We start from the raw sequence: 6,172 nt of genomic DNA, 5'->3' as shown, positions 1-6,172 counted from the left end.
CATGGTGTCATGCCGGTGACAAGATGATCATGGAGCCCCAAGATGGAGATCAAAGGAGCTATGTGATATTGGCCATATCATGTCACTATTATTGTTTGATTGCATGTGATGTTTATCATGTTTCTGCATCTTGTTTACGTAGAACGACGGTAGTAAATAAGATGATCCCTCATAATAATTTCAAGAAAGTGTTCCCCCCTAACTGTGCACCGTTGCGACAGTTCATTGTTTCGAAGCACCACGTGATGATCGGGTGTTAGATTCTAATGTTCACATACAACGGGTGTAAGACAGATTTACACATGCAAACACTTAGGTTGACTTGACGAGCCTAGCATGTACAGACATGGCCTCGGAACAGAGAAGACCGAAAGGTCGAGCATGAGTCGTATAGAAGATACAATCAACATGAAGATGTTCACCGATGTTGACTAGTCCGTCTCACGTGATGATCGGACACGGCCTAGTTAACTCGGATCATGTTATACTTAGATTACTGGAGGGATGTCTATCTAAGTGGGAGTTCATTGAATAATTTGATTAGATGAACTTAATTATCATGAACTTAGTCTAAATTTTTTATAATATGTCTTGTAGATCAAATGGCCAACGTAGTCCTCAACTTCAACGCGTTCCTAGAGAAAACCAAGCTGAAAGACGATGGTAGCAACTACACGGACTGGGTCCGGAACCTGAGGATCATCCTCATAGCTGCCAAGAAAGATTATGTCCTACAAGCACCACTAGGTGACGCACCTGTTCTCCCTGCAGAACAAGACGTTATGAACGCTTGGCAGGCACGTACCGATGACTACTCCCTCGTTCAGTGCGGCATGCTTTACAGCTTAGAGCCGGGGCTCCAAAAGCGTTTTGAGAGACACGGAGCATATGAGATGTTCGAAGAGATGAAAATGGTTTTCCAAGCTCATGCCCGGGTCGAGAGATATCAAGTCTCCGACAAGTTCTTCAGCTGTAAGATGGAGGAAAACAGTTCTGTCAGTGAGCACATACTCACTATGTCTGGGTTGCATAACCGCTTGACTCAGCTGGGAGTTAATCTCCCGGATGACGCGGTCATTGACAGAATCCTTCAGTCGCTTCCACCGAGCTACAAGAGCTTTGTGATGAACTTCAATATGCAGGGGATGGAAAAGACCATTCCTGAAGTATTTGCAATGCTGAAATCAGCAGAGGTAGAAGTCAAAAAGGAACATCAAGTGTTGATGGTGAATAAAACCACTAAGTTCAAGAAGGGCAAGGGAAAGAAAGATTTCAAGAAGGACGGCAAGGGAGTTGCCGCGCCCGGCAAGCAAGCTGCCAGGAAGAAGCCAAAGAATGGACCCAAGCCCGAGACTGAGTGCTTTTATTGCAAGGAAAGTGGTCACTGGAAGCGGAACTGCCCCAAATACTTAGCGGACAAGAAGGCCGGCAAAACGAAAGGTATATGTGATATACATGTAATTGATGTGTACCTTACCAGTACTCGTAGTAGCTCCTGGGTATTTGATACCGGTGCGGTTGCTCACATTTGTAACTCAAAACAGGAGCTGCGGAATAAGCGGAGACTGGCGAAGGACGAGGTGACGATGCGCGTCGGGAATGGTTCCAAGGTCAACGTGATCGCCGTCGGCACGCTACCTCTACATTTACCTTCGGGATTAGTTTTAAACCTTAATAATTGTTATTTAGTGCCAGCTTTGAGCATGAACATTGTATTAGGATCTCGTTTAATTCGAGATGGCTACTCATTTAAATCCGAGAATAATGGTTGTTCTATTTATATGAGAGATATGTTTTATGGTCATGCTCCGATGGTGAATGGTTTATTCTTAATGAATCTCGAGCGTAATGCTACACATGTTCATAGTGTGAGTACCAAAAGATGTAATATTGATAATGATAGTCCCACATACTTGTGGCACTGCCGCCTTGGTCACATAGGTGTCAAACGCATGAAGAAGCTCCATGCTGATGGACTTTTAGAGTCTCTTGATTACGAATCATTTGACACATGCGAACCATGCCTCATGGGTAAAATGACCAAGACTCCGTTCTCAGGAACAATGGAGCGAGCAACCAACTTATTGGAAATCATACATACTGATGTGTGCGGTCCAATGAGTGTTGAGGCTCGCGGTGGCTATCATTATGTTCTCACCCTCACTGATGACTTGAGTAGATATGGGTATGTCTACTTAATGAAACACAAGTCTGAGACCTTTGAAAAGTTCAAGGAATTTCAGAGTGAGGTTGAGAATCAACGTGACAGGAAAATCAAGTTCCTGCGATCAGATCGTGGAGGAGAATACTTGAGTCACAAGTTTGGCACACACTTAAGAAAATGTGGAATAGTTTCACAACTCACACCGCCTGGAACACCTCAGCGTAATGGTGTGTCCGAACGTCGTAATCGCACTCTATTAGATATGGTGCGATCTATGATGTCTCTTACCGATTTACCGCTATCTTTTTGGGGCTATGCTTTAGAGACTGCCGCATTCACTTTAAATAGGGCTCCGTCGAGATCCGTTGAGACGACACCGTATGAATTATGGTTTGGGAAGAAACCTAAGTTGTCGTTTCTAAAAGTTTGGGGATGCGATGCTTATGTCAAGAAACTTCAACCTGAAAAGCTCGAACCCAAGTTGGAAAAATGCGTCTTCATAGGATACCCTAAAGAAACTATTGGGTATACCTTCTACCTCAGATCCGAAGGCAAGATCTTTGTTGCCAAGAATGGATCCTTTCTAGAGAAGGAGTTTCTCTCGAAAGAAGTAAGTGGGAGGAAAGTAGAACTTGATGAAGTATTACCTCTTGAACCGGAAAATGGCGCAACTCAAGAAAATGTTCCTGAGGTGCCTGCACCGACTAGAGAGGAAGTTAATGATGATGATCAGGATACTTCTGATCAAGCTCCTACTAAAATTTGAAGGTCCACAAGGACACGTTCCGCACCAGATTGGTATGGCAACCCTGTCTTGGAAATCATGTTGTTAGACAACGGTGAACCTTCGAACTATGAAGAAGCGATGGCGGGCCCGGATTCCGACAAATGGCTGGAAGCCATGAAATCCGAGATAGGATCCATTTATGAAAACGAAGTATGGACTTTGACTGACTTGCCCGTAGAGCGGTGAGCCATAGAAAATAAATGGATCTTTAAGAAGAAGACAGACGCGGATGGTAATGTGACCATCTATAAAGCTCGGCTTGTCGCTAAGGGTTATCGACAAGTTCAAGGGGTTGACTACGATGAGACTTTCTCACCGGTAGCGAAGCTAAAGTACGCCCGAATCATGTTAGCAATTGCCGCATTCTACGATTATGAGATATGGCAAATGGACGTCAAAACGGCATTCCTTAATGGTCTCCTTAAGGAAGAATTGTATATGATGCAGCCGGAAGGTTTTGTCGATCCTAAATATGCTGACAAGGTGTGCAAGCTCCAACGCTCGATTTATGGGCTGGTGCAAGCATCTCGGAGTTGGAACATTCGCTTTGATGAGATGATCAAAGCGTTTGGGTTTATGCAGACTTATGGAGAAGCCTGCGTTTACAAGAAAGTGAGTGGGAGCTCTGTAGCATTTCTCATATTATATGTAGATGACATACTTTTGATGGGAAATGATATAGAGCTTTTGGACAGCATTAAGGCCTACTTGAATAAGAGTTTTTCAATGAAGGACCTTGGAGAAGCTGCTTATATATTAGGCATCAAGATCTACAGAGATAGATCAAGACGCCTCATAGGTCTTTCACAAAGCACATACCTTGACAAGATATTGAAGAAGTTCAATATGGATCAGTCTAAGAAGGGGTTCTTGCCTGTATTGCAAGGTGTGAAATTGAGCTCAGCTCAATGTCCGACCACGGCAGAAGATATAGAAGAGATGAGTATCATCCCCTATGCCTCAGCCATAGGGTCTATTATGTATGCCATGCTGTGTACCAGACCTGATGTAAACCTTGCCATAAGTTTGGTAGGAAGGTACCAAAGTAATCCCGGCACGGAACACTGGACAGCGGTCAAGAATATCCTGAAGTACCTGAAAAGGACTAAGGAAATGTTTCTCGTTTATGGAGGTGACGAAGAGCTCGTCGTAAAAGGTTACGTCGACGCTAGCTTCGACACAGATCTGGATGACTCTAAGTCACAAACCGGATACGTGTATATTTTGAATGGTGGGGCAGTAAGCTGGTGCAGTTGCAAGCAGAGCGTCGTGGCGGGATATACATGTGAAGCGGAGTACATGGCAGCCTCGGAGGCAGCGCATGAAGCAATTTGGGTGAAGGATTTCATCACCGACCTAGGAGTCATACCCAATGCGTCGGGGCCAATCAAACTCTTCTGTGACAACACTGGAGCTATTGCACTTGCCAAGGAGCCCAGGTTTCACAAGAAGACCAGGCACATCAAGCGTCGCTTCAACTCCATTCGTGAAAATGTTCAAGATGGAGACATAGATATTTGTAAAGTACATACGGACCTGAATGTAGCAGATCCGTTGACTAAACCTCTCCCTAGAGCAAAACATGATCAACACCAGAATTCCATGGGTGTTCGATTCATCACAATGTAACTAGATTATTGACTCTAGTGCAAGTGGGAGACTATTGGAAATATGCCCTAGAGGCAATAATAAAAGCATTATTATTATATTTCCTTATTCATGATAATTGTCTCTATTCATGCTATAATTGTGTTATCCGGAAATCGTAATACATGTGTGAATAATAGACACCAACATGTCCCTAGTAAGCCTCTAGGTGACTAGCTCGTTGATCAACAGATAGTCATGGTTTCCTGACTATGGACATTGGATGTCATTGATAACGAGATCACATCATTAGGAGAATGATGTGATGGACAAGACCCAATCCTAAACATAGCACAAGATCGTATAGTTCGTTTGCTAGAGTTTTCCAATGTCAAGTATCTTTTCCTTAGACCATGAGATCGTGTAACTCCCGGATACCGTAGGAGTGCTTTGGGTGTACCAAACGTCACAACGTAACTGGCTGACTATAAAGGTATACTACGGGTATCTCCGAAAGTGTCTATTGGGTTGACACGGATCAAGACTGGGATTTGTCACTCCGTTTGACGGAGAGGTATCACTGGGCCCACTCGGTAATGCATCATCATAATGAGCTCAAAGTGACCAGGTGTCTGGTCACGGGATCATGCATTACGGTACGAGTAAAGTGACTTGTCGGTAACGAGATTGAACGAGGTATTGGGATACTGACGATCGAATCTCGGGCAAGTAACATACCGATTGACGAAGGGAATTGTATACGGGGTTGCTTGAATCCTTGACATCGTGGTTCATCCGATGAGATCATCGAGGAGCATGTGGGAGCCAACATGGGTATCCAGATCCCGCTGTTGGTTATTGACCGGAGAGCGATCTCGGTCATGTCTACATGTCTCCCGAACCCATAGGGTCTACACACTTAAGGTTCGGTGACGCTAGGGTTGTAGGGATATGTGTATGCAGTAACCCGAATGTTGTTTGGAGTCCCGGATGAGATCCCGGATGTCACGAGGAGTTCTGGAATGGTCCGGAGGTAAAGAATTATATATGGGAAGTCTTGTTTTGGTCACCGGAAAGGTTTCGCGCATTATCGGTATTGTACCGGGAGTGCCAAAAGGGGTCCGGGGGTCCACCAAGGGGGTCCACCTGCCCCGGGGGGCACATGGGCTGTAGGGGTGTGCGCCTTGGCCTATATGGGCCAAGGGCACCAGCCCCAAGAGGCCCATGCGCCAAGAGATGAGGGAAAGGAAGAGTCCTAAAGGGGGAAGGCACCTCCTAGGTGCCTTAGGGAGGATGGACTCCTCCCTGGCCGCACCCTTCCTTGGAGGAAGGGCCAAGGCTGCGCCCCCCTCTCCCTTGGCCCTATATATATTTGGGGGAAGGGAGGGCAGCCACACCTAAGCGCTGGCGCCTCCCTCTCCCTCTTCAACACCTCCTCCTCCGTAGAGCTTGGCGAAGCCCTGACGGAGTACTGCAGCTCCACCACCACCACGCGTCGTGCTACTGCTGGAGCCATCTTCCTCAACCTCTCCTTCCCCTTGCTGGATCAAGAAGGAGGAGACGTCACGCTGACCGTACGTGTGTTGAACACGGAGGTGCCGTCCGTTCGGCGCTAGGATCTCCGGAGATTTGGA

The sequence above is a fragment of the Triticum urartu genome, chromosome 6A (genome assembly GCF_056163025.1).
Source record: "Triticum urartu cultivar PI428250 chromosome 6A, HENAU_Tu73, whole genome shotgun sequence".
In the NCBI taxonomy this organism is placed as follows: domain Eukaryota; kingdom Viridiplantae; phylum Streptophyta; class Magnoliopsida; order Poales; family Poaceae; genus Triticum; species Triticum urartu.
The sequence above is the reverse complement of the archived record's forward strand: the minus strand, read 5'-3'. Positions refer to the sequence as shown.